At 40.6% G+C, this 26,995-nt stretch overlaps 1 protein-coding gene across 1 annotated transcript in view; it reads left to right on the top strand.

The window, feature by feature from the left end:
- Positions 1–13,522: 13,522 nt before the first annotated feature.
- The window catches only part of VAMP7 (vesicle associated membrane protein 7), a gene marked incomplete at its 3' end in the record, with an annotated part of 44,777 nt that continues 31,304 nt past the window's right edge, over positions 13,523–26,995 (top strand). The window contains 1 exon segment of the mRNA NM_001076302.1: positions 13,523–13,635.

Genomic DNA, 26,995 nt, shown 5'->3' with positions numbered 1-26,995 from the left:
CACATATTTCTAACCTGCTTGGTATGTGTTGCTCCACAGATGCATCTTAAGACACAAAGCCTCTTAACCCAGCAGCAGTCTCTGTTTAGCATAATTTTCGGACCTTGCTTTTGTAGTCCTCTCTCAGCCAAAAACGTTCTCTCTTTTATCTTCATTTCAGTAACATTTGCCTTACATATTTAGGTGCTCCAGGGTTAGATGCTTATATATTTACAAAAGCTATATCCCCTTGATGAATTTACCCATTTATAATTAATCTACTTCTAATCTTCTGGCAGTTTTTGACTTAAAGTCTATTTCTTTTTCTTTGGATATACATGTATCCATTCTCCCCCAAACTCCCCTCCCATCCAGGCTACCACTAACATTAAGAAAATCCATTCAGGCACTCTGAGTCTTTTGACTGGAGAAATTTAATCCATTTAGAGTTAATTATAGATAGGTAAGGATTTTCTGGGTTTCCCAGGTGGTACTAGTGGTAAAGAACCCGCCTGTCAATGCAGGAGATGTAAGAGACTGAGGTTTGATCTCTAGGTTGGGAAGATCCCCTGGAGGAAGGCATGGCAACCCACTCCAGTATTCTTGTCTGGAGAATCCCATGGACAGAGGAGCCTGGTGGGCTACAGTTCATACAATCACAAAGAGTAGAACATGACTGAAGTGACTCAGGATGCACACACGCATTCACAGGGACTTGCTATTGCCATTTTGTTCATTGTTTTGTGATGATTTTAAAGTTCCTTTGTTTCTCTCTTACTGTCTTCCTCTGTGATTTGATGACTTTTTACAGTGCAGTGCTTTGATTCCTTTCTCTTTATCTTTTGTGACTCTGCTAGAGGTTTTTTTTTTTTTTTTCTTTTAGTTACTTATTGTTGTTGTTGTTTTAGTTGCTAAGTTGTGTCTCTTTTGTGAAACCATGGACTGTAGCCCACCAGGCTCTTCTGTCCATGGGATTTTCCAGGCAAGAATACTAAAGTGGGCTGACATTTTCTTCTCCAGGGGATCTTCCCAATCCAGGGATCAAACCCATGTCTCCTGCATTTCAGGCAGATCTTTACAACTGAGCCACCCACTATTAGGGTTATATAAAACAATTTATAAAAATTATAAAAGTCTAATTTAAGCTGATAGTGACTTAATTTCAATTGCATACAAGTTCTATACTTTTACTTCTCAGCCCATATTTTATGTTATTGATAACACAATTTACATCATTTTTATAATGTGTATCTGTTATCAAATATTGTAGCTGTAACTATTTTTAATACTTTTAACTTTTATGCTAGAGTTAAAAGTCATCATGGGGTCGCTAAGAGTCGGACGCGACTGAGCGACTTCACTTTCACTTTTCACTTTCATGCATTGGAGAAGGAAATGGTAAGCCACTCCAGTGTTCTTGCCTGGAAAATCCCAGGGACAGGGGAGCCTGGTGGGCTGCCGTCTATGGGGTCGCACAGAGTCGGACACGACTGAAGCGACTTAGCAGCAACTTAGCAGTAGCAGTGGTGATAAACTCCCTCAGTTTTTGTTTGCCCGAGAAAGACTTTATCTCTCCATGTCTGGGGGACATCTTTGCCAGGTATACTATTCTTGGGTTGCAGGTTTTTTTTTCTTTCAGGACTTTGAATATATATCATCTCACTCTCTCCAAGTCTATAAGGTTTCTGCTAAGAAATCCACTGATAGCCTTATGAGATTTCTTTTGTACATTATGAGTTGTTTTCTCTTGCTGCTTTCAAAATTCTCTGTCTTTGCCTTTTAAGAATTTGATTATAATATGTTTGCTGTTGTCGTTCAATGGCTAAGTCATGTCCAATTCTTTGAGACCTCATGGGCCGCAGCACACCAGGCTTCCCTGTCCTTCACTATCTTCTGGAGTTTGCTTACATTCATGTCCACCCAGTTGGTGATGCTATCTAACCATTTCATCCTTCTCCTTTTGCCCTCAATCTTTTCCAGCATCAGGGTCTTTTCCAATGAGTTGGCCCTTTGCATCAGGTGGCCAAAGTATTGGCCAAAGTACAGTATGTTTAGGTTTAATCTTCTTTTGGTTGATCCTGTTTGATGATCTGAGTTCCCTAGATCTGGATGTTGTGATTTGGAAGTTTCAGCTATTATACTTTTAAATAAAACATCTTCCCCCTTTTCTCTTTCTTGTTCAGGGAGTCCTATGTGTTTATTAGTTTGTTTGATGAGGCCTTTGAATTACATGACGGGGCTTCCCTGATAGCTCAGTTAGTAAAGAATCCACCTGCAATGCAGGAAACCCTGGTTTGATTCCTGGGTCAGGAAGATCTGCTGGAGAAGGGATAGGCTACCCACTCCAGTATTCTTGGGCTTCCCTTGTGCCTCAGCTGGTAAAGAGTCCTCCTGTAATGCGGGAGACCTGGGTTCAATCCCTAAATTGGGAAGATCCCCTGGAGAAGGGAAAGGCTACCCACTCCAGTATTCTGGCCTAGAGAATTCTATGGATTGTATAGTCCGTGGGGTCACAAAGAGTTGGACACCACTGAATGACTTTCACTTCACTTCACTTCTTCATTCTTTTTTATTCTTTTTTCCTCTTGACTGGATAATTTCAAATGGTCTGTTTTTGAGTTCACAGATTCTTTCTTCCATTTGATGAAACCTACTGTTGAAGCTCTCTATTGCATTTTTCATTTAATTCATCATATTCTTCAGCCCCAGAATTTCTGTTTTGTTCTCTTTTTATGATTTTTTTCCTTCTTTGTTGAAGTTCTCATTTTGTTCTTATGGTTTTTCTGACTTTGTTGAGTTGTCTATGTTCTTTTATAGCTTTCTAAGTGTCCTTAAAACAATTATTTTGAATTATTTGTCAGGAAGTTTGTATAGCTACATTTCTTTAGGGCAGGTTACTGGAAAATTATTGCATTCTTTTGGTGGTGTTATGTTTCTATGATTTTTTTTTTTATATTCCCTTGAATACTTGCATTGCCTTCTTTGTATTTGAAGAAACCATCACCTCTTCTGGTCTTTACTAACTGACTCCAGGAGAAAAGGATCTTCACCAGTCAGCCTCACTAGGGACTCTGGGGGCATCTCAAATCTTTCCTATGGATGTGTACACTCCATTCCTCTAGTTCCTTCTTGAGGGTAGGGGAGTTTTAGTCTCAATTCTGCAGAGACAGGCCAAGTACTGAGGGTCTCCCATTTGTTTCCCCTAGCGTAGTGCCCTGAAGCATTCAAGATTATGTACCTTCTCTCAAACCAGCAGCGTTGAGCCAGCTAAATGCATGTACTTGTGCATGGTCTGCAGAGGCTTACATGTACCTTTTATGGGGCAGGCACAGGGCACTAGCTCCAGGGAGGTGAGGGATGCATGGAGTTCTGGAGGCACCTGTGGACCAGCTGGTGGAGTCTGCAGGTGAAGTATCCTACTAGGTTAGTGTATAAGCCTCTTGGTGGATTCCACGAGGTGGCTAGTAGACTCCATGACTTTTTGTTGAATTCTATACATCAGTTCCTCTGAGTCCCCATTCCTTTTCCCTGCTCCTTGCTGCCTCCTGACTACTCACTGTGCCAAAATCCTAAATGTTATGGGTGGAGTGAAAATAAAGTTGGCCTCTGGAGCAGGTAGAGAAGCCAGATACTCACTTCTTCTGCCATGAGAAAACTCTCAGGCTAAGGTGATCTCTCTTGGCACTGAGCTGTGCTCCCTTTGGGGAAGTGTTACACAAATAAGGTAAAACTGTTCTTATTCTCATCAATGACTTGGACTTTTGCTCCAGTGAGGTGCTGGAACCTCTCTATGGACTTCGGCATGCCCACAAAGGTACTCTTGTCATGGGTGATTGTCAAAAATCTGTGTTTCTTTTGGAGGGAGGAGAGCTAAAACCCCTATTTCACTGTCTTGTTGACATTATCTTCTTGAGCTAGGCTTTTAAACCTGGTTTTTCTCAACCAAATGTCATTTTCTTTGCACTCTATAATACCACCTTCTTTATTAATTATATCCATGTAGAATATGTGTATGAAAATTAAACACATCTTTTCATTTTATTATACCAGATCAGGAGCTTTCAACACAAATGACCCTTCCTTCCTTGAAGTTCTTTCCTACCTTGGCTTGAATCAAACCTCATTTTCCTGGTTTTCCTCCTATCAATGTGGCTATTTCCCAGTCTCTTTTACTAGGTCCCTCTCTTATACCTGGTCCTTCAAGGTTGGAGTACCGAGAACTCTTCTGGACACTTTGCTTTCCAGTTCTACACACATGTCCTAAGAAATGTCATCCACTCTTGACTTTAATTACCACATGATATGCTGATGACTTCCCCCTTTGTATCTCCAGCATACACCATTTTCTAAGCTCAATAATATATCTAATTGCATACTCTACATCTGCATATTTCAAGTTCAATATGTTAAAAATTGAAGTTTTTTTTTCCCTGAAAGCTGCTCATCTTCTGGGATCTCCAAACTCAATAAATGGTAATGGTGCTGTGAGTACACTTAGTAGCGTCTGACTCTTGCAGCTCCATGAACTGTAGCCCACCAGGCTTCTCTGTCCATAAGATTTTTCAGGCAAAAATACTGGATTGGGTTGCCATTTCGTCCTCCAGGGGATATTCCAGACCCAGGGATGGAACCTGCATTTGTCAGTGTTTCCTGCATTGCAGGCGGATTCTTTCCCCTCTAAGCCATCAGGGAAGCTTCATAAATGGTAATACTATCCATTCAACTGCTGAAGCCATAAGCTTATGAATCAATCTTATTTTCTCCTTTTTCTTCATCCCATATGTGTGTATTTGTGTTATTCACTCAGTTGTGTCTGACTCTTTGTGACACTATGGACCATAGCCCGTCAGGCTCCTCTCTCCATGGAATTCTCCAGGCAAGAACGTTGGAGTGGGTAGCCATTCCCTATTCCAAGGGATCTTCCTGAGCCAGGGATGGACCCTGGGTCTGCTACATTGCGGGAAGATTCTTCACCATTTGAACCACAAGAGAAGCCCATCTCATATATCTGCTTGCAGTGTGAGAGACCTGGTTCTATCCCTGGATTGAGAAGATCCCCTGAAGAAGGGAATGGCTATCTCATATATACAATGGATCAAAAAAGTCCTGTCAAATTTACTTTCTTAAAAAAACTCTCCAATTTATTAACTTTCCTAGGTCTCCAAAACCATACCTACTAACCACAAAGTTATTAATAATGCTTAATTGTACTGCTCCAATACTTTCTTAACTAGTTTTAACATAAAATCTTTTGTCGCCATCCAATATTTTCTCTACATAACAAAGAGCAAAAATATTTAATTCAAATTTGATTATGTCATCAACTTGATTTTCATTGTTCTTTGCAGCCCCCTAATTACTATATCAAATTTCTTAACATTGTCACGTCACTGCCTAGTTCTCTCCTATCTCATGTCTTACATTCTCCCCTCACTTTATTCCAGGTATACTGGCCTTTTTTCATTTCCTTGAACATACCAAGTTTTCTCCTGCTTTGACTAGCTAATCAATCCTCTTCACATAGTTTACTCCAGCTCATTCTTTATATATGTTAACTATAACTTTTGGCTCTGGTCCCTTGAAGACTACACCATGTCCTCATCATACACTTCTGTAGCATTCAGTGCTCTCACTACTTAGTTCAGTTCAGTTCAGTTGCTCAGTCATGTCCGATTCTTTTCTAAATCCAGCTTGAACATCCAGAAGTTCACGGTTCATGTCCTGTTGAAGCCTGGCTTGGAGAATTTTTTTGCTACTAGTAGTAGCATTACTTTACTAGCATATGAGATGAGTGCAATTGTGCGATAGTTTGAACTTTCTTTGGCATTGCCTTCCTTTGGGATTGGAATGAAAACTGACATTTTCCAGTCCTGTGGCCACTGCTGAGTTTTCCAAATTTGCTGGCATATTGAGTTCAGCACTTTCACTGCATCATCTTTTTGGATTGGAAATAGCTCCACTGGAATTCCATCACCTCCACTAGCTTTGTTTTTAGTGATGCTTCCTAAGGCCCACTTGACTTCACATTCCAGGATGTCTGGCTCTAGGTGAGTGAACATATCATCGTTGTTATCTGGGTCATTAAGATCCTTTTTGTAGAGTTCTTCTGTGTATTCTTGCCACTTCTTCTTTATATCTTCTGCTTCTGTTAGGTCCATACCATTTCTGTCCTTTATTGTGCCCATCTTTGTATGAAATGTTCCCTTGATATCTCTAATTTTCTTGAGGAGATCTCTAGTCTTTCCCATTCTGTTGTTTTCCTCTATTTCTTTGCACTGATCATTAGGAAGGCTTTCTTAGCTCTCCTTGCTATTCTTTGGAACTCTGCATTCAGATGCTTATATCTTTCCTTTTCTCTTTTGCCTTTAGCTTCTCTTCTTTTTTTGGTGATGGACAGGGAGGCCTGGTGTGCTGCGATTCATGGGGTTGCAAAGAGTCGGATATGACTGAGCGACTGATCTGATCTCTTCTTTTGTCAGCTATTTGTAAGGCCTCCTCAGACAAACACTTTGCCTTTTTGCATTTCTTTTTCTTGGGGATGATCTTTATCACTGCCTCCTGTACAATGTTGCAAACCTCTGTCCATAGTTTTTCAGGCACTTTATCTATCAGATATAATCCCTTGAATCTTTTTGTCACTTCCACTGTATAATCATAAGGGATTTGATTTAGATCATACCTGAATGGTGTAGTGGTTTTCCCTACTTTCTTCAATATAAGTCTGAATTTGGCAATAAGGAGTTCATGATCTGAGCTGTAGTCAGCTCCCAGTCTTGTTTTTGCTGACTGTATGGAGCTTCTACATCTTTGGCTACAAAGAATATAATTGATCTGATTTTGTGATTGACCATCTGGTGATGTCAAATACATCAAAAATACAAAGGTCCACATGTAGTCTTTTCTTGTGTTGTTGGAAGAGGGTGTTTGCTATGACCAGTGCATTCTCTTGGCAAAACTCTGTTACCTTTGCCCTGCTTTGTTTTGTACTGCACGGCCAAACTTGCCTGTTACTCCAGGTATCTCTTGACTTCCTACTTTTGCATTCCAGTCCCCTATGATGAAAAGAACATCTTTTCTTCTTCTTCTTCTTTTTTTTGGTGTTAGTTCTAGAAGGTCTTATAAGTCTTCATAGAACTGTTCAATTTAAGCTTCTTCAGCATTACTGGTTGGGACATAGACTTGGATTACTGTGATATCGTATGGTTTGCCATGGAAACAAACAGATCATTCTGTTGTTTTTGAGATTACACCCAAGTACTACATTTTGGACTCTTTTGTTGACTATGAGGTCTACTACATTTCTTCTAAGGTATTCTTGCCCACAGTAGTAGACATAAAGCTCATCTGAATTAAATTCGCCCATTCCAGTCCATTTTACTTTGCTGATTCCTAAAATGTTGATGTTCACTCCTGTCATCTCCTATTTGACCACTTCCAATTTACCTTGATTCATGGACTTATCATTTCAGTTCCCTATGCAATATTGGATCACAACAAATTGGAAAATTCTTTTAAAAAATGGGAGTGCCACAACCTTATCTATCTCCTGAAAATCCTTTATGCAAATCAAGAAACAACAGTTAGAACTGGACATAGAACAATGGACTGGTTCAAAATTGGGAAAGGAGTATGCCAAGGTGGTATATTGTCACACTGCTAATTTAACTTATGTGCAGAGTACATCATGAGAAATGCCAGGTTGGATGTATCACAAGTTGAAATCAAGATTGCTGGGAAAAATATCAACAACCTCAGACATGCAGATGATACCACTCTAATGGCAGAAAGGGAAGAGGAACTAAAGAACCTCTTGATGAGGGTGAAAGTGGAGAGTAAAAAAGCTGGTTTAAAACTCAACAATTAAAAAACAAGATCATGGCAGATGGTTCCATCACTTCAAGGCAACTAGAAGAGAAAAAAAATGGAAGCAGTGACAGATTTTGTTTTCTTGGACTCTAAAATCACTGGGAACATGAAATAAAAAGACACTTGCTCCTTGGAAGGAAATGTTAGTCTCTTGGTCATGTCTGGCTCTTCGTGATCCCCATGGACTGTAGCCCACCAGGCTCCTCTGTGCTTGAAATTCTCAAGGCAAGAATACTGGAGTAAGTGACCATTCCCTTCTCCAGGGAATCTTCCTGACCCAGGGATCAAACCCAGGTCTCTTGCATTACAGGCAGATTCTTTACCATCTGAGCCACCAGGGAAGCTATGACAAACCTAGACAGTGTATTAAAAAGCAGAGATATCATTTTGCCAACAAAGGTCCATATAGTCAAAACAATGGTTTTTTCAGTAGTCATGTGTGGATGTGTAGGTTGGACCATAAAGAAGGTTGGAGGCCAAAGAATAAATGCTTTCAAACTGTGATACTAGAATAGACTTTTGAGAGTCCCTTGAACTGCAAGGAGATCAAACTAGTCAATCCTAAAGGAAATCAACCGTGAATATTCACTGGAAGGAGTTTTGCTGAAGCTCCAATACTTTGGCCGCTGGATGGGAAGAGCTGATTCACTGGAAAAGACACTCATGCCTTGAAAGATTGAAGGCAAAAGGAGAAGGGAGCAAGAGAGGATGAAATAGTTGGATTGCATGACCGATTCAATATACATGAATTTGAGCAAACTCTGAGAGATAGTGGAGGACAGAGGAGCCTGATGTGCCATAGTCCGTGGGGTCGCCAAGAGTGGGACATGACTTACCAACTAAACAACAACAAAGTCTTTTATTTGCCTACCAGCACTATGGCTATGTGTAGCCATTCAACTGAAAAATAATAAGTCATCAAAAGTTGGATGCTGCTTGGTATGTTATGAGAAGCACTTTTCTATTTCAGGTGGAAAGACATGGCATGCCCTTGGTGTGATGAGAAATACCACTGCTGTGTGGGATAGACAGTTCTGTTCAGTTCAGTTCAGTCACTCAGTCATGTCCAACTCTTTGCCATCCCATGAACCGCAGCATACCAGGCCTCCCTGTCCATCACCAACTCCCAGAGTCCACGCAAACCCATGACCATTGTGTCGGTGATGCCATCCAACCACCTCATCCTCTGTCATCCACTTCTCCTCCTGTCCTCAATCTTTCCCAGCATCAGGGTCTTTTCAAATGAGTCAGCTCTCTGCATCAGGTAGTCAAAGTATTGGAGTTTCAGCATCAACATCAGTCCCTCCAACAAACACTCAGGACTGATCTCCTTTAGGATTGACTGGTTGGATCTCCTTGAAGACCAGGGGACTCTCAAGAGTCTCCTCCAACACCACACTTCAAAAGCATCAGTTTTTCGGTGCTCAGCTTTCTTTATAACCCAACTCTCCCATCCATACATGACTATTAGGAAAACCATAGCCTTGACTAGATGGACCTTTGTTGGCAAAGTAATGTCTCTGCTTTTTAATATGCTGTCTAGGTTGGTCATAACTTTCCTTCCAAGGAGCAAGAGTCTTTTAATTTTATGGCTGCAATCACCATCTGCAGTGATTTTGGAGCCCACAAAAATAAAGTCTGACACTGTTTCCTCTGTTTCCCCATCTATTTGCCATGAGGTGATGGGACCAGATGCCATAATCTTAGTTTTCTGAATGTTGAGCTTTAAGCCAACTTTTTCACCCTCCTCTTTCACTTTCATCAAGAGGATCTTTAGTTCTTCTTCACTTTCTGCCATAAGGGTGGTGTTATCTGCATATCTGAGGTTATCGATATATCTCCCGGCAGTCTTGATTCCAGCTTGTGCTTCCTCCAGCCCAGCGTTTCCCATAATGTACTCTGCATATAAATTAAATAAGCAGGGTGACAACATACAGCCTTGACGTACTCCTTTTCCTATTTGGAACCAGTCTGTTGTTCCATGTCCAGTTCTAATTGTTGCTTCCTGACCTGCATACACGTTTCTCAAGAGGCAGGTCAGGTGGTCTGGTATTCCCATCTCTTTTAGAATTTCCCACAGTTTATTGTGATCCACACAGTCAAAGGCTTTGGCATAGTCAATAAAGCAAAAATAGATGTTTTTCTGGAACTCTATTGGTTTTTCGATGAACCAGCGGATGTTGGCAATTTGATCTCTGGTTCCTCTGCGTTTTCCAAAACCAGCTTGAACATCTGGAAGTTCACAGTTCACATATTGCTGAAGCCTGGCTTGGAGAATTTTGAGCATTACTTTACTAGTGTGTGAGATGAGTGCAATCGTGCAGTAGTTTGAACTTTCTTTGGCATTGCCTTTCTTTGGGATTGGAATGAAAATTGACCTTTTCCAGTGCTGTGGCCACTGCTGTGTTTTCCAAATTTGCTGGTATATTGAGTGCAGCACTTTCACAGCATCATCTTTTAGGATTGGTAATAGCTCAACTGGAATTCCATCACCTCCACTAGCTTTGTTCATAGTGATGCTTCCTAAGGCCCACTGACTTCACATTTTAGGACGTCCGAGTCTAGGTGAGTGTGAGTGATCACACCTTCATGATTATCTGGGTCGTGAAGATCTTTTTTGTACAGTTCTTCTATGTATTCTTGCTACCTCTTCTTAATCGCTTCTGCTTCCATTAGGTCCATACAATTTCTGTCCTTTATTGAGCCCATCTTTGCATGAAATGTTCCCTTGGTATCTGTAATTTTCTTGAAGAGGTCTTTCCCATTCTATTGTTTTCCTCTATTTCTTTGCATTGATCGCTGAGGAAGGCTTTCTTATCTCTCCTTGCTATTCTTTGAAACTCTGCATTCAAATAGGTATATCTTTCCTTTTCTCCTTTGCTTTTCGCTTCTCTTCTTTTCACAGCTATTTGTAAGGCCGCCTCAGACAGCCATTTTGCCTTTTTACAAATGGGATAGACAGCTTAGAAGTAATTCACAGCTGCTTTGCCAAAGCTTATGTTGGAATCATTGATGGCTCAGACCAGCAGAGCAGGATATGTGGCGACATTAACTGGAATGAGCTGCAAAGAGAAACTGTTGCATAGTAAATGGCAATGATTTTGTAGATATTGTTAATGTGTTCACTCCCTCTAGTGACTGTCAATTTTGAAGGAGAACAGGCATTCTTGAGGTAATTCTATCTTGAGCACAAATAGGAAGAAAATGTGCCCAAGTCCAAATATCCAGGAGAAAAGAAGCATAAACAGCACTGATGATCAGTGATATATTGCAATAATGTGAATGAATTTGATGTTGCCAAAGCAACAGTCACTGAATTAGTTTGTGAACTACAAAATAATACATCATGATCCAATCCTGATAAGCAGAATGTAAATCCAAGATCTCTCAAATATGAGTAGAGTTCTGTGTGATATATGTATCTTATTTTAGCCCACCAAATATTTCTCAAGCTTATGGTGTAAGGAAGCTAGTTCACAATCCAGGCTCCATCTCTTCTTGGCTTCATAATCTTTGTCATCCATACTGTTGGGAGATTACATTAGGTTATATAAATCATCAGTTCTATAATTCTAGGCTTGTTAACATCAGGAACTGAAACGGAAATTGAAACCTTTACTACAGAAGTTCAAACTATCTAAAATCATGTATTATGAAAAGAGATTCCACTCTTCAATAGCTTGGATAAATGGTAACAGAACTTATAAATTTGAAAATTATAAAATTATAAAGCCACCTATTTAAATGGTTCTGCATGCACTCTAATGTGGATATCCAGAAGCACTTCAAAAAAAGAATCATGTCCAACTTTCTGTGACCCCATGGACTGCAGCCCACCAGGCTTCCCTGTCCTTCACTATCTCCCAGAGTCTGTTCAAACTCATGTCCATTGTGTTGGTGATGTTATCCAACGATCACATCCTCTGTCATCCCCTTCTCCTCCTGCCCTTAATGTTTCCCAACATCAGGGTTTTTTACAATGAGTCAGATCTTCCTATTAGGTGGTCAAAGTATTGGAGCTTCAGCATCAGTCCTTCCAGTGAATAGTCAGGACTGATTCCCTTTAGGATTGACTGGTTTGATCTCCTTTTAGTCCAAGGCACTCTCAAGAGTCTTCTCCAACACCACAGTTCAAAAGCATCAATTCTTTGGCACTCAGCCTTCTTTATGGTCCAACTCTCACATCCGTACAGACTACTGGAAAAACCATAGCTTTGACTATATGGACCTTTGTTGGCAAAGTGATGTCTCTGCTTTTTAAATACACTGTCTAGGTTTGTCATAGCTTTTCTTCCAAGGAGCAAGTGTCTTAATTTCCTGGCTGCAGTCACCATCCACAGTGATTTTGGAGCCCAAGAAAATAATATTTGCCACTGTTGGTTGGAAAATGTCTATTTGTTTTAACAGCACCTTTGAGAATTTTGACTGGAAAGGGGAGGAGGTTAAGTCTGTGTGCGGTGAGAGGGTTGGGGCGGTTTCTCTCATCTTGTATGTCTGCAGCCATGAAATTAGAAGACAATTGCTTCTTGGCAGGAAAGCTATGATAAATCTAGACAATGTGTTAAAAAGCAAAGACATCACTTTGCCAACAGAAGTCTGTATTGTCTGGCTATAATCTTTTCTGTAGTCATGTGAGAGCTGGAAAACAAAGAAGGCAGAATATGGAAGAATTAATTCCTTTGAACTGTGGTGCTTCAAAAGACTGTAGACAGTCCCTTGGAAAGTAAGGAGATCAAACAAGTCAATCTTAAAGGAAATCAATCCTGAATTGATTTGGAAGGACTGTTTGGAAGGACTGATGCTGAAGCTGAAGCTCTAATACTTTGGCTACCTGATGGAAACAGATGACTCACTGGAAAAGACCCCGATGCTGGGCAAGATTGAAGGCAGAAGAAGAGGTCGACAGAGGATGAGATGGTTGGATGGCATCACCGACTCGATGGATATGAGTTTGAGCAAGCTCCGGGAAATGATGAGGGTCTGGTAAGCCTGGCGTGCAGCAGTCCATAGACTTGCAATGAGTTGGACACGACTTGGCTACTGAACAACAAAGAGCAAGTAAGCAGAGAGCCGTTGAGACATGAAACAGACGAGTTTCTTAGTGGAGTTCGAGTTTATTAGTGGAGCTCAAGTTGGTAAGAAGGAATAGGGATGTAAAAGGGATGAGGGAGTTTACAGCTAATAAGAGTAGTTTATTATTATTATTACTACTACTACTCTACAACTATCATTGAAAGGAATGGGAGAAAGGATTGCTGAGCGACCCAAAGCGGTTAAAAAATGTTGTGGCGAAAGTAGAGGGAATTTCTGTCAGATGAATTCTTTCTTGTCTATGAAGTAACAGGTGACGCTACCTGCTGCGACTAAGCAGGGAGACGGTTGGTAAAGCTCAGTTCTTCATTGATCCTACCAACTCAATGCTGGACTTTTGGTGGCCCTACATTCTCTCGTTTTCTCTAAGGAATAGCGCTTGATGTGGTTGATGATGAGAATTGTTGATTGAGCAGGCGCAACAGCGTCGGCGATAGACCAGCCGAAACTACCACTCCCAGGATGCAGTGCGGCTCCTGGGAAGTACGAGGACTGGGAACGCCGCCGGCCCCGCCCCGCCTCTCGCTCCCATTGGATGAGCGCTCACATTCCCAGGGGGCCGCGCGCGGGCGGGGCGCTTTTTTGCGGAAGCCGGCGGCGTCCGGTCCAGCCTCCTCTGGGAACGGGCAGCCTGGGATCCGGTGCTGAGCCGAGCGGCTGTGTCCTGACGCGGCGAGTTCTTGCACGGTGCCCGGACAGGTAAAAGCAGCGGGGAGAACGGGGTGGAAGGCGGGGAGACGACAGCAGGGGGACCGCAGAGATGCCCACGGGAAGGTGGAATTAGGAGGCAGTGGAAGGGTGACTAGGGCTTCTCTGGTGTCGACAGTTCGAATGGTCGGACAGGTTCACTTTGGGTGAAGTGCGTTTTATGCACCTAAAAAGGCCTCGAGCGAAAGAGTCCGCATGCGTCACAAGTTGTTACAGAAGGGAAAAAAAAAATGTTAAATTTTCCCTCACTTTGTATTCCATAAGACCCCTTTGTAGGTTTCGAATCTCTTGAGGTTTCTTGAATCTTCTAAAAACTCTACGCCCTAGTTTCGATGACGTCACTTTCTGCCTTAGCTTCTACTTCTGGGTTTGTAACCCTCTGCGAGCCCTTCCTCCAAGGCCTAATGTTGTCATTTCTTCTTCCTCAGTTCAAATAGGAACTCTCTGTCTCTGCCCAGACTTATTTCCTCAGCGTCAGACCTGTGTGGTGATGTTCTTGTTATTACTATTGGCCGATATTTAACGAACCGAACGCGTACTAGACTCTTGAGGAAATGCTTTACGCCTCCCTCCTCCATAACCCTCACAAACAGTTATCTTTATGTTTTATGAATTGCTTTCAGCTACCTGTAACTCCATGGTCTCTTCCTCGACCCCAGAGGATACTGTCATGTTTTGGACATTCTTTCACTTTGAATAGCTGTGATTGAAAGCAGAGCCACTCATATGTTTTACAAACATTCATTGAACAGCTAATATGAGCTAGACACTCTTCTAACTGCAGGGGATATAGCTGGTAGTAAGATAGATCGCTACTCTCAGTAGCTTACATATTTGTGAGTGTGTGTGGAAGGGGCAAACAGAAAGAATCAAGATGATATTATATGGTGGTGGTGGTGAATGCAAAATAGAACAGGTATTTTTTTACTTGACAGGGTAATCTCCTGTCTTGAGAAAGTGACAAGGATTAGGTTGGGTCTCAGAGCATCACCCCAAAAGAATATTTACAATACCAACAAGAATATCCTTGATCTGGGACCAGATTTCAGGATTTTCATAAACATATCTTCTTTTTCTCCCATATAAATGATTGTTCTTCATTCTTCTGTCTCTTCCAAGGTTATTGCATCAGAATTGGTGGTTTTCTGTCATTTGCTTATTTCCTCTCTGAGAAGAGTTGAGGACTGCATTACTCTCAGCTCAACTCATTTATCTTACTTAGGGAGATAGCTTGGTTATCAAAATATTGTTCTTGCCAGGTCCTACTGGATATAAAGTTATCTACCATTTATGTGTGTGTATGAAAGTCACTCATATGTGTCCAACTCTTTGTGACCCCATAGAGCCCACCAGTCTCCTCTATCCATGGAATTCTCCAGGCAAGAGTACTGGAGTAGGTAGCCATTCCCTTCTCCAGGGAATCTTCCCCTCCCAGGGATTGAACCTGGGTCTCCAGCATTGCAGGCAGATTCTTTACCATCTGAGCCACCAGGGAAGCCCCCAATAAAACCAAAAGATGCTCAGTGTTTATTAATTTATTAAATATTTGAGGGATTATTATATGTAAGGCACTGTGCTGGGTTTTGAGAACCTAGTGAGGATAAAATAGACACTTTGACCTCTCTTCCAAGAAGAAATAATTGTATACTGAGGAAATTCCCAATATACAGTCTGACACCTGCATTTTTTTTTCTTTTTTCATTGTCCAAGATGAGATAATCACAAGAAATCTGAGCAGTTGTGTACATTCTTAGATTATTCACTCTTAAACTTTATTGCATTTATTTGTTTCTTTCTGTCTTCCATATTGTACTCTGGCTCCCTTGAGTATAGCTATCCTTTCTCACTGGTCTTCATGCCTCCAATGTGTGCTGTACTGAGTGCTTAGAACATGTGTTGAACTGAAATCGAAAGACTATTTGAGCAAATACAAAGTACTTAATTTATGCAAGGCCTTGTTTTTACATATGGCCATTATCCTTATCCCTAAATCATCTCATTTGCCAAATGCCAACTGTTCCATCTCATCCAGCTAGTTCATGAACCTTCTCTAGCATGTTCTCACTTCTATGCCTTCTCTTGTTCCATGCAGTGTGCTCAGCTGCTTAAGTCGTGTCCCACTCTTCGTGACCCCATGGACTAGCCCACCAGGCTCCTCTGTTCATGGGATTCTCCAGGCAAAAATACTGGGGTGGGTGGCCATACCCTCCTCCAGGGGATCTTCCCCACCTAGGGATCGAATACAGGCCTCTTGTGTATTGGCAGGCAGGTTCTTTACCACTAGCACCACCTTCCTGAGCACCTTCCGTCTCCACCTGCATTTAATTTAATGGGCCAGTTTAATAGTATGGCCTATGATACAAGGGTGGAAAATTTAATTTTCTTGACATATATTCTGTGAAACATCCTGCTAATAAACTGTTGTAAGGATTAAACATAATACATCTTGCAATAATACAATTTATGATACGGAATGCTTTCTTTTGATTTAGCATTGGCCATTACCATGCACTCTGTGGCAAGTTAATTTTTCCATTTCTTTGTTCTGTTTGAATAGTTGCACTACCTTTGTTCATATAGCACATTGTAGTATTACTTGGTTTCCACTTGATACAAACACCTTTCAGTATTATTTTCTGCTTAGCTTGAGATAATTTATGTGTTAATGCTATTTTTCCACACCGTCATTTTCAGGCTATCAGATAAAAGTCTCAGCTCTTGTAAATCATTACTGCAAGAGATAAATTTTGTCTCTATAACAGATTTAAAAACACAGCAGGAATACAAGAGTGCTTGAGTCATGATTGTCATTATGATTTTAGGATGTGCCAACCTAACAGCAGCCAGACATGCTTCCAGTACATTGAAAATTAAGCACTGTTATTTTAGGGAATTTCTTGGCGCCTATGCCTTTGTAATTCAAACGCAGCACTGAATTGTGTGCCATCACTCATTTAATGGGTATACATGTAGATAATCCAGGATACTTTATATATTTTTTGTTTTGTTTTTATTTTTTATATATATTTTTAATGTTATCAAAATAAAAATACAGAATTTAAAAAATTGTTCAAACACATAAACTTGAGTGCGAGAAACACCGACTCATCCTTTTTCAATACTCAGTTCTCTGAAAGCATCTTCAGCTTCCATTTAAAGATGCCTTCACTGAGGAGGAGCATTTATATTGTTGCTGTGCTATTTTGTTAGCAGTTTTTTTAAATGCAAGCAGCCTCTTACTTACAAATGGATATAACCCAAAAATTCCTTTGTAAGATTTTTTGAAAATCTGGGTGCATTTTTTTCTATAAATAAGGGTACTCATGACATTTAGGTTGTTAGGTCAACCAGTCACATCTTATATAACCTTTAATTTAATGGACTGAAAGACCTTCACCACAATTTCTAATAATTCCTCTATAAGAAAAAACTGCATTCAGAATTCTCACTTGGATTCCCCAATAGTATATCTTTTTTTTTTTTGGGGGGGGGGGAACCCCAGCAACTGAACCAAAAATGTTCTTTCCTTGGAACTTTCTAGGCAGAAGAAACAGGTCTTTTTAATTGGAGGTTCCCTTTCGGGTCCATTGTTCTAAGGACATGCTTCTAATATGATTAAGGAAAGGGATAAGATAGAGGTTTTTGAGAGGTCAGGGAAGCAAATTGGGGTGATAATGAATCTGTAGACGGAGGAGACTAGGAGTGATTTGAGAGGAATGGTGAGTTTCCAAGACAAGGATTTGTTGTATCCTCAAAAAACATGTGTTGAATCCTGACCCCTGCTACCTGTGAATGGGACCTTATTTGGAAATAGGGTCTTTGCATATATAATTAAAATGTAAGTTAAAATGAGGTCATACTGGAGTAGGTGTCCTTATGAGAAGAGACACAGAGACTCCCATGTGAAGACATGGATGCACCAAAGAACACCAAGGATTGCTGGCAAACCACCAGAAACTAGGAAGAGACAGGGAAGGATTCCCCCCTACAGATTTTAGAGGAACATGGACTTGCCAACATCTTGATTTGGGGCTTCTGGCCTCCAGAATTATGAGACAATAAATTTCTGTTGTTTTCAACTTTGCATCTTTTGGTATTTTGTCACAGCAGCCACAGGAAACTCATTCAGCATTCTTAGCAGAAATGTAGTGGAATAGGGTTAATGGCTGTGGGACAAAGCAAGGAGTGAGTTCTTACCACAGGGAAGAACTGTGGTAAGACGACTTTCCTTTATATTTCGTTATCTTTTTTTCCTCTTCTCTTTATGGCTTAGAATTTAATTCTTTTTCTTCTTGACTATGATCTTATATGGTGCTTTATCATTTATTGGGCATTCACATACTCCTCATTATTAGCAGAACATATTTTCTGACTTCATATGCAGTATTCTTTGTCCTATAGTTATTTCCATTATTCCACTATTCCTTTAGACATTACAGATTCTGTTGCAAGAGCATTGTAGTGGGCGTATGTGAGACTTGATTATAGGTGTGAGTTTTAGCAATATAGGAGAGAATAAGAAATGCTTGTTAGTGACATCTGAGAGGAAAATAAAGTTTCTGTGGCTTTATACCCGGTATGTAATAGCCATTTTTAAAATTGAGGACTTTTTAAATTGACTAAAACACTGTATGCATAGCTTCCAGAGCTATCCTTATATCCACTGTTCCTAGTTATATTCCAAATAATGTCATCCCCCTTCTAGGTGATTTGTATGCTTGTGCTTAGTTGCTCAGTCATGTCTCTTTGGCGACCCCATGGACTGTAGCCTGCCAGGTTCCTCTGTCAGTGGAATTTCCCAGGCAAGGATACTGCAGTGGGTTGCCATGTCTTCCTTCAGGGGATCTTTCTGACCCAGGGATTGAACCCTTATCTCCTGTATCTCCTGCATTACAGATGGATTCTTTACCCACAGAGCCATTGGATTACACTTTATATGAACTTGAAGATTGCTGTCGCATTCCATCTAAGTCTTTTTCATGTTTAATATTTCTAGTCCTCTAGTCATCTTTTGGGTGATAACAGTCTCCAGGTCTCTCACCATACTTTGCAATTCTGTCTAGTCTTAATACACTGTCCCAGAATTGAACTCAGTATTACACATGTGTTCTAACCAACACAGGGTATAATGGCAAGAGTACTTAAAGTGATCAAGACATCCCGTTACTTGATATAATTTTAAAATCTCATAAGCGTAAGAATTTTAAGCAATTACCTCATAACCCTTCATAAAGAACTTATGGTCCACTAAGACCCTAGATATTTTTGTATTGTTGCTAAACTCAGTTTTCTTCTTGAAGGCTGCTACATTTTCATCTCTGTCTCAGGGACCATATGAATTGTCATCACTGTTTCTCTTGTGTTTTTCTCCACTCCATAGCATGTCTCTTCGACCCTTACCAATGGCCTCTTTCCTTGTAAAAATTCAGTGACTGTTTTACAGTCCTAATGCTGTCTATCAGTGAACAGAGCTGGGAGGTGACACTTGTTCCTTCTTGAAGTTTTTTTTTCCCCCTTTGGCTTCAAGATCACCTCACTTTCCTGGTTGGTTCTCTTCTGTCTTTGTGGGTCTCTATTCATCTACCTTTGCCTCAACTATTTGGTATACCTTGGGTTTTGTCTTTGGTTTGCCCCTCAGCTTTAGTTATGCCTTTTGTTTTTTTCTGTATGCAATGTGTCTTCAGCAAAGAACGTATGTTTATTATGGCAGGTCTAGATGAGCTTATCTAGGGTTAAGAGAGTGCAGAACCAGTCCCCATGGGAAGTCAGCATTTAGAGGTCAGCTAGCAGAGGAGGATTCAGCAGGGAGACAGAAGGAGCAGCCAGACCTGTAGGAGTGTTTACAGAAGGAGGGTTATTTAGCTGTGTTGAGTATTCTTGAGAGATCAATTGAGGTGAGAATAGAGAAGTGAATATAGAATTTTGCTATATAGAGGCTGTTGGTGCTCTTCACAGGCATGGTTTTCTGGAGTGTTGAGAGCAAAAGCCAGATTATAGGAAGCTGAAGAACTACAAGGAGATAGAGATGCAGTGATAGTGTGTAAATGATTTTAAGAAATGGACCAGTACCTGGAGCAGGTTAGAGGGTCAGATCAAGCTTTTTTTTAAAAAAAAAATTAATTTATTTTAATTGGAGGCTAATTGCTTTACAGTACTGTAGTGGTTTTTGGTATACATTGACATGAATCAGCCATGGGTGTACATGTGTTCCCCATCCTGAACCCCGTCCCACCTCCCTCCCTATCCCATCCCTCAGGGTCATCCCATTGCACTGGCCCTGAGCTCCCTGTCTCATGCATTGAACCTGGACTGGCGATCTATTTCACATATGATAACATAAATGTTTCAGTGCTATTCTCTCAAATCATCCCACCCTCGCTTTCTCCCACAGAGTCCAAAAGTCTGTTCTTTACATCTGCGTCTCTTTTGCTGTCTCGCATATAGGGTCATCATTACCATATTTCTAAATTCCACGTATATGCGTTAATATACTCTATTGGTGTTTTTTTTTTTCTGACTTATTTCACTCTGTATAATAGGCTTCAGTTTCATCCACCTCATTAGAACTGATTCAAATGCATTCTTTTTAATAGCTGAGTAATCCACAGCTTTCTTATCCATTCATCTGCTGATGGACATCTAGGTTGCCTCCAAGTCCTAGATATTGTAAACAGTGCTGCAGTGAACATTGGGGTACACGTGTCTCTTTCAGTTTTGGTTTCCTCGGTGTGTATGCTCAGCAGTGGGATTGCTGGGTCGTATGGCAATTCTGTTTCCAGTTTTTAAAGGAATCTCCACACTGTTCTCCAGAGTGGCTGTACTAGTTTGCATCCCCACCAATAGTGTAAGAGTGTCCTCTTTTTTTTTTATAGATATATATTTTTATAATTTTATTTTTTAACTTTACAATATTGTATTGGTTTTGCCATATATCAACATGAATCCACCACAGGTATACATGTGTTCCCCATCCTGAACCCTGCTCCCTCCTCCCTCCCCGTACCATCCCTCTGGGTCGTCCCAGTGCACCAGCCCCAAGCATCCAGTATTGTGCATCGAACTTGGACTGGCGACTCGTTTCATATATGATATTATACATGTTTCAGTGCCATTTTCCCAAATCATCCCACCCTCTCCCTCTCCCACAGAGTCCAAAAGACTGTTCTATACATCAGTGACTCTTTTGCTATCTCGTATACAGGGTTATTGTTACCATCTTTCTAAATTCCATATATATGCGTTAGTATACTGTATTGGTGTTTCTCTTTCTGGCTTACTTCACTCTGTATAATAGGCTCCAGTTTCATCCACCTCATTAGAACTGATTCAAATGCATTCTTTTTAATGGCTGAGTAATACTCCATTGTGTATATGTACCACTGCTTTCTTATCCATTCCTCTGCTGATGGACATCTAGGTTGCTTCCATGTTCTGGCTATTATAAACAGTGTTGCGATGAACATTGGGGTACATGTGTCTCTTTCAATTCTGGTTTCCTCAGTGTGTATGCCCAGCAGTGGGATTGCTGTGTCATAAGGCAGTTCTATTTCCAGTTTTTTAAGGAATCTCCACACTGTTCTCCATAGTGGCTGTACTAGTTTGCATTCCCATCAACAGTGTAAGAGGGTTCCTTTTTCTCCACACCCTCTCCAGCACTTATTGCTTATAGACTTTTGGATCGCAGCCATTCTGACTGGTGTGAAATGGTACCTCATAGTGGTTTTGATTTGCATTTCTCTGATAGTGAGTGATGTTGAGCATCTTTTCACATGTTTGTTAGCCATCTGTATGTCTTCTTTGGAGAAATGTCTATTTAGTTCTTTGGCCCATTTTTTGATTGGGTCATTTATTTTTCTGGAATTGAGCTGTAGGAGTTGCTTGTATATTTTTGAGATTATTTGTTTGTCAGTTGCTTCATTTGCTATTATTTTCTCCCATTCTGAAGACTGTCTTTTCACCTTGCTTATAGTTTCCTTTGTTGTGCAGAAGCTTTTAAGGTTAATTAGGTCCCATTTGTTTATTTTTGCTTTTATTTCCAATATTCTGGGAGGTGGGTCATAGAGGATCCTGCTTTCTCTGCACCCTCTCCAGCATTCATTGTTTGTAGACTTTTAGATAGCAGCCATTCTGACTGGTGTGAGATGGTACCTCATTTTGATTTTGCATTTCTGGTTTTGATTTGCATTTCTCTCATAATGAGTGATGTTGAGCATCTTTTCATGTGTTTGTTAGTCTTATTTGGAGAAATTTCTGTTTGGTTATTTGGCCCATTTTTTGACTGGGTTGTTTATTTTTCTGGAATTGAGCTGCAGTAGCTGCTTGTATGTTTTTGAGATTAATTCTTTGTCAGTTGCTTTGTTTGCTATTATTTTCTCCCTTTCTGAAGGCTGTCTTTCACCTTGCTTATAGTTTGCTTTGTTGTGTAAAACTGTTAAGTTTAATTAGGTCCCATTTTTTTATTTTTGCTTTTATTTCCATTATTCTGGAAGGTGGGTCATAGAGGATCCTGCTGTGATTTATGTCGGAGAGTGTTTTGCCTATGTTTTCCTTTAGGAGATTTATAGTTTCTGGTCTCACATTGAGATCTTTAATCCATTTTGAGTTTATTTTTGTGTATGGTGTTAAAAAGTTTTTCAACTATTATCTCCTCAAGTATTTTCTCATGGCCTTTCTTTTTGTCTTCTTCTTCTGGGACTCCTATGATTTGAATGTTGGGGTTTTAACATTGTCCCAGAGGTCTCTGAGGTTGTCCTCATTTCTTTTAATTCTTTTTCCTTTTTTCCTCTATGCTTCATTTAATTCCACCATTCTATCTTCCACCTCACTTATTCTATCCTCTGCCTCAGTTATTTACTGTTGGTTCCCTCCAGATGCTTTTGACCTCTGTTATTGCATTATTCATTATTGAGTGACTCTTTTTTTATTTCTGTTAGGTCCTTGTTAAACATTTCTTGCATCTTCTCAATCCTTGTCTCTAGTCTGTTTATCTGTAACTCCATTTTGTTTTGAAGATTTTGGACCATCTTTACTATCATTATTCTGAATTCTTTTTTTGGGTAGACTCCCTATCTCTTCCTCTTTTGTTTGGTGGGCATTTATCATGTTCCTTTACCTGCTGACTATTTCTCTGCCTTTTCATTTTGTTTAGATTGCTGTGTTTGGGGTGGCCTTTCTGTAGGCTGGAAGTTTGTGGTTCCTCTTTATTGTGGAGGTTCCTCCCTGTGGATGGAGTTGGACTAGTGGCTTGTCAAGGTTTCCTGGTTAGGGAAGCTTGTGTCTGTGTTCTGGTGGGTGGAGCTGGATCTCTTCTCTCTGGAGTGCAATGAAGTGTCCAGTAGTGATTTTTGAGATGTCTGTGGGTTTGGTGTGACTTTTGGCTGCCTGTATTTTAATGCTCAGGGCTGTGTTCCTGCATTGCTGGAGAATTAGCTTGGTATGTCTTGCTCTGGAACTTGTTGGCTCTTGGGTGGAGCTTGGTTTCAGTGTAGGTATGGAGGCTTTTGGATGAGCTCTTGTAGATTAATGTTCCCTGGAGTCAGGAGTTCTCTAGTGTTCTCAAGTTTTGGATTTATGCCTCCTGCCCCTGGCTTTCAGTCTTATTCTTACAGTAGCCTTAAGACTTCTCCATCCATACAGCACTGATGATAAAACATGTAGATTAATGGTGAAAAGATTCTCCACAGTGGGGGACACCCAGGGAGGTTCACAGAGTTGCATGTAGAAGAGAAGAAGGATGAGGGAGACAGAACTGACCAGGAGGAGAAGGGAGGGAGCCAAAAGGGGAGAGAGCCATCTAGCCAGTAATCAATTCCCTATGCACTCTCCACAGCCTGGAATGCCCAAAGAGATTCACAAAGTTAGGTAGAGAAGAGAAGGGGGAGGGAGGAGATAGAGGTGACCTGTGGGAGAAAAAGGAGAGTCAAAAGGGGAGAGAGGAATCAAGCCAGCAATCACACCCCTAAGTAAAAATGGGTACTGAAGATTAGATTCTTAAAGGTGCAGAGTTGATAACAAATACCAAAAAGCAAAGATTAAAAATTTAGAGTAGTGCTTAGACTCTCAAAAATACAATATTAAGAATACAAAACAAAATCACAGAAATTATGAAAAATATAAATGTGAAATTTGCTTTAAAAATAGTTTTTTTTGCAAGGTGATAGTAGATTGTAAAAATGAAAAGGGAGTAATAAAGAATTTAAAAATAAAAAAGTTAAAAAATGTTAATAGTAGAATATATCTAGGAATTTGTCTGGAGCTGCTGAGGGCAGTGTGGGGTCATTTCAGTTTCAGATAGTCCTGGTTCCAGCTTTAACTTTTTCTCCAAAGTTTATAGGCCCCTTCCAATGCTTAGTCAATGCTAACTACAGGGTTTTAATCTGTTGCACCTGTCACTTTTAGAGTGGCTCCCTGTTCTTTCTTTATTTTGGCTTCAAGTCTCTTCAGTGTCTAATTTCCGCCCTGACAGAAGGGGGCAAAGGTGGTCACTTATTTAGGCTCACTTGTTCAGTTGTGTTGTGGGGAGGGAGGAACACGGCAAACAAATATCACTGGCATGTTTAGGGAGTGCTCGTAGTGTATAGACCACATGGGGTTTGCCCCAGCTCACGATGGCCTGTGCTTTCCCAGTCTACACTGCTCAGGCTCCAGGTTGCTCTGCAGGGGAACTGTCCAAAGTGGGCCCTGTGTTTTGTGAACTTCCCAGGTCTAAGCTGCTCAGGTTCAGGTTCTCGGGTACTCCACAAAGGCACAGACTCGGTTGGGCATGCTTTTTGTGCCCTTCCCAGGTCCGAGCAGCTCAGGTGACCAGGTTTTTAGTGAGTGCACTGTCCCATGTGGGCTGTTCATCTTAATCTCCTCCCTGGTCCTGGCGCCTTGGTTTCCCGGGTGCACTGCAAGAGCATGTTTCAGTTGTGCCATGTGTCTCCTCTTGGAGGCTGATCTTAGGCTGTGACCCTCCTGGCAGATGTCAACCATCCAGGATCCCAGGAAGATGTGATTAGCAACTGGGAGCCTGCTCACAGTTTGGTGGAGGATGCTGTCTCTGGGACTGAGATGGCCCCTTGCCTTCGGGCTATGGCTGTTGCACGCCTGCCTTTCTGCCTCCAGTGGGCAAGGGGCTGGTCCACAGCCAGCCAGCTCTCCTTTGGTGATCATTCAGTCCTTTGTTATGTGAGCTGGCCAGACTGTGCCTTAGGTTAGAGCTTTTCGTAGGAAAGTTCTCTCTCTCTCTCTTTTTTTCTCTCTCTCTGGCTACCCCATGGTTTGGGTTGCTATCTCACCTTAGCTCCCTTAGATTGCCCTCAGGGCATTTACACATGGTCCTTACCCTAAGCAGTGCAGCCCGCACCTCCCTGTTCAGTACCTGCTCACTGCTGACAGATGCGAGCATCTGGGCTACTTCTTCCACTGGTAGTTGCAGTTAGGCTTGTATCCTGTGAGTTTTCTTTTTCTTTCTCCCGGTTATGTTGCCCTCTGAGATTCCAAACTCCCCACAGACCCGCCATTGAGAGGGTTTCCTGGTGTTTGGAAACTACTCCTCCTTCACGACTCCCTCCCCGGGATGGGTCTCTGTCCCAAACTCTTGTCTCTCTTTTTGTCTATTATATTTTGTCCTACCTCCTTTCGAAGAGAATGGGCTGCCTTTCTGGTGCTTGGTGTCCTGTGCCAGCATTCAGAAGTTGTTTTGTGGAAGTTGCTCAGCATTCAAATGATCTTTTGATGAATTTGTGGGGGAGAAAGTGGTCTCCCCATCCTATTCCTCTGCCAGTTGAGGCTTTTAGAATCAAGGAATATAATGTATGAGAGAGTAATTTAGAAATTAAGACATGCTACTACATATGTGTTTGGAGAAATCCAGAAAGAAGATGGCTGAGAACACAACCCTTGAAACACTTTCATTTAGAGAGTGAAATGAAGAGACCTCAAGAGGAGTTCAGCTCAAGAGACAGATAAGCACTTCTGTATACTGTCCTTCTTACCAAGGACATTCTAAGAGGGAATCAGTGGATTCCCTCACCTCAATATAATTGCTGTGTTTCACAAAATGTGGGCCTGTGAATCACCTGCATCGAGACTGGGTTGGCTTAAATGTATATTTCAGGGCCCTACCTCAGGCCTACTTGAAGAGAATTTCAGGAGGTTTTACCAGGGATTTGAATTTTTAATAAGGAATTCTCAGTCTGCCACCCAGGATGACTCTGGCTTATTGGATGAAATGGAACATGTTAACAAATAACATTAGGTTGAAGAGTTAGTTGAAGAATATAAAGACATTTGTTCATCCCTTTTATAAGTTTATGGCATTAAATAAGACAAACCTGACTGTTCTGTGGGGAAAGATAGTATAAATTGATAAATATAAGGAAAATATGGGCAAACCTCTTTTTATTGCAGTATGCTTTATTGTGCTTCATGGATATTGCCTTTTTTTTTTAAAAACAAATCAAAGGTTTGTAGCAGTTCTGCACTGAACAGGTCTGTCAGCATCACTTTTCCAATGATATTTTGCACATTTCATGTCTCTGTGTAACATTTTAATAATTCTTGCAATATTTCAAACTTTTTCATTTTATTTGTTATGGTGATCTGTGATCAGTCATCTCTGATGTTACTATTATGACTTGCTGAAGGCTCACATGATGGTTAGCATTTTTTAGCAATTAAGTACTTTTATTTAAGACATGAATATTATTTTTTAAGATATAATGCTATTGCACACTTAGTAGACTATAGCATATTATAAACATATCTTCTGTATACATTGGGAAAGCAAAAAGTTCATGTTACTTGTTTTATTGTTATATTTGCTTTATTGTGGTAGTCTAGAACTGAACCTGCAGTATCTCCCAGGTATTACTGTAGTCTTAAACTCATGCTGTATTGTTTTTGAAATATTTTGTTTATAAAAGATCTTACAATAATTTATAGAACCATTCTTCTCTTGTGGAAGATTTGGGTTATTTTCACTTAGTTCCTGTGATGGTTAATGCCTTCATAGTAGAGGCAGTATACAGTATAGAGATAAAATTGTGGGTATTAGAATCATCCTTCTTCAGGTTAAATCACAACTTTTGCCACTGTAATTCTGGTTCAGTAATTCTGGATAAATTATGTAAGTCATCTATCCTTAAGTTTCCTCATTTTACTCTAAGTGTCATAATAGTGTATTAATTTAATTGATGTAAGGATTAAATGAGTTAATAAATGTAAAGTGCTTAAAATTGTGCCTGGCATATAGTAAGTACTTAATAAATATGGGCTATTATTATTGATAATACATGTATTTGTGAATCTAGAATCTAACTTTTATTGAACTGTTTCCCTAGGATAAATTTTCAAGATGAGATCACTT

This window comes from Bos taurus, chromosome X (genome assembly GCF_002263795.3).
Source record: "Bos taurus isolate L1 Dominette 01449 registration number 42190680 breed Hereford chromosome X, ARS-UCD2.0, whole genome shotgun sequence".
Lineage (NCBI taxonomy): Eukaryota > Metazoa > Chordata > Mammalia > Artiodactyla > Bovidae > Bos > Bos taurus.
The sequence above is the reverse complement of the archived record's forward strand: the minus strand, read 5'-3'. Positions and strand labels throughout refer to the sequence as shown.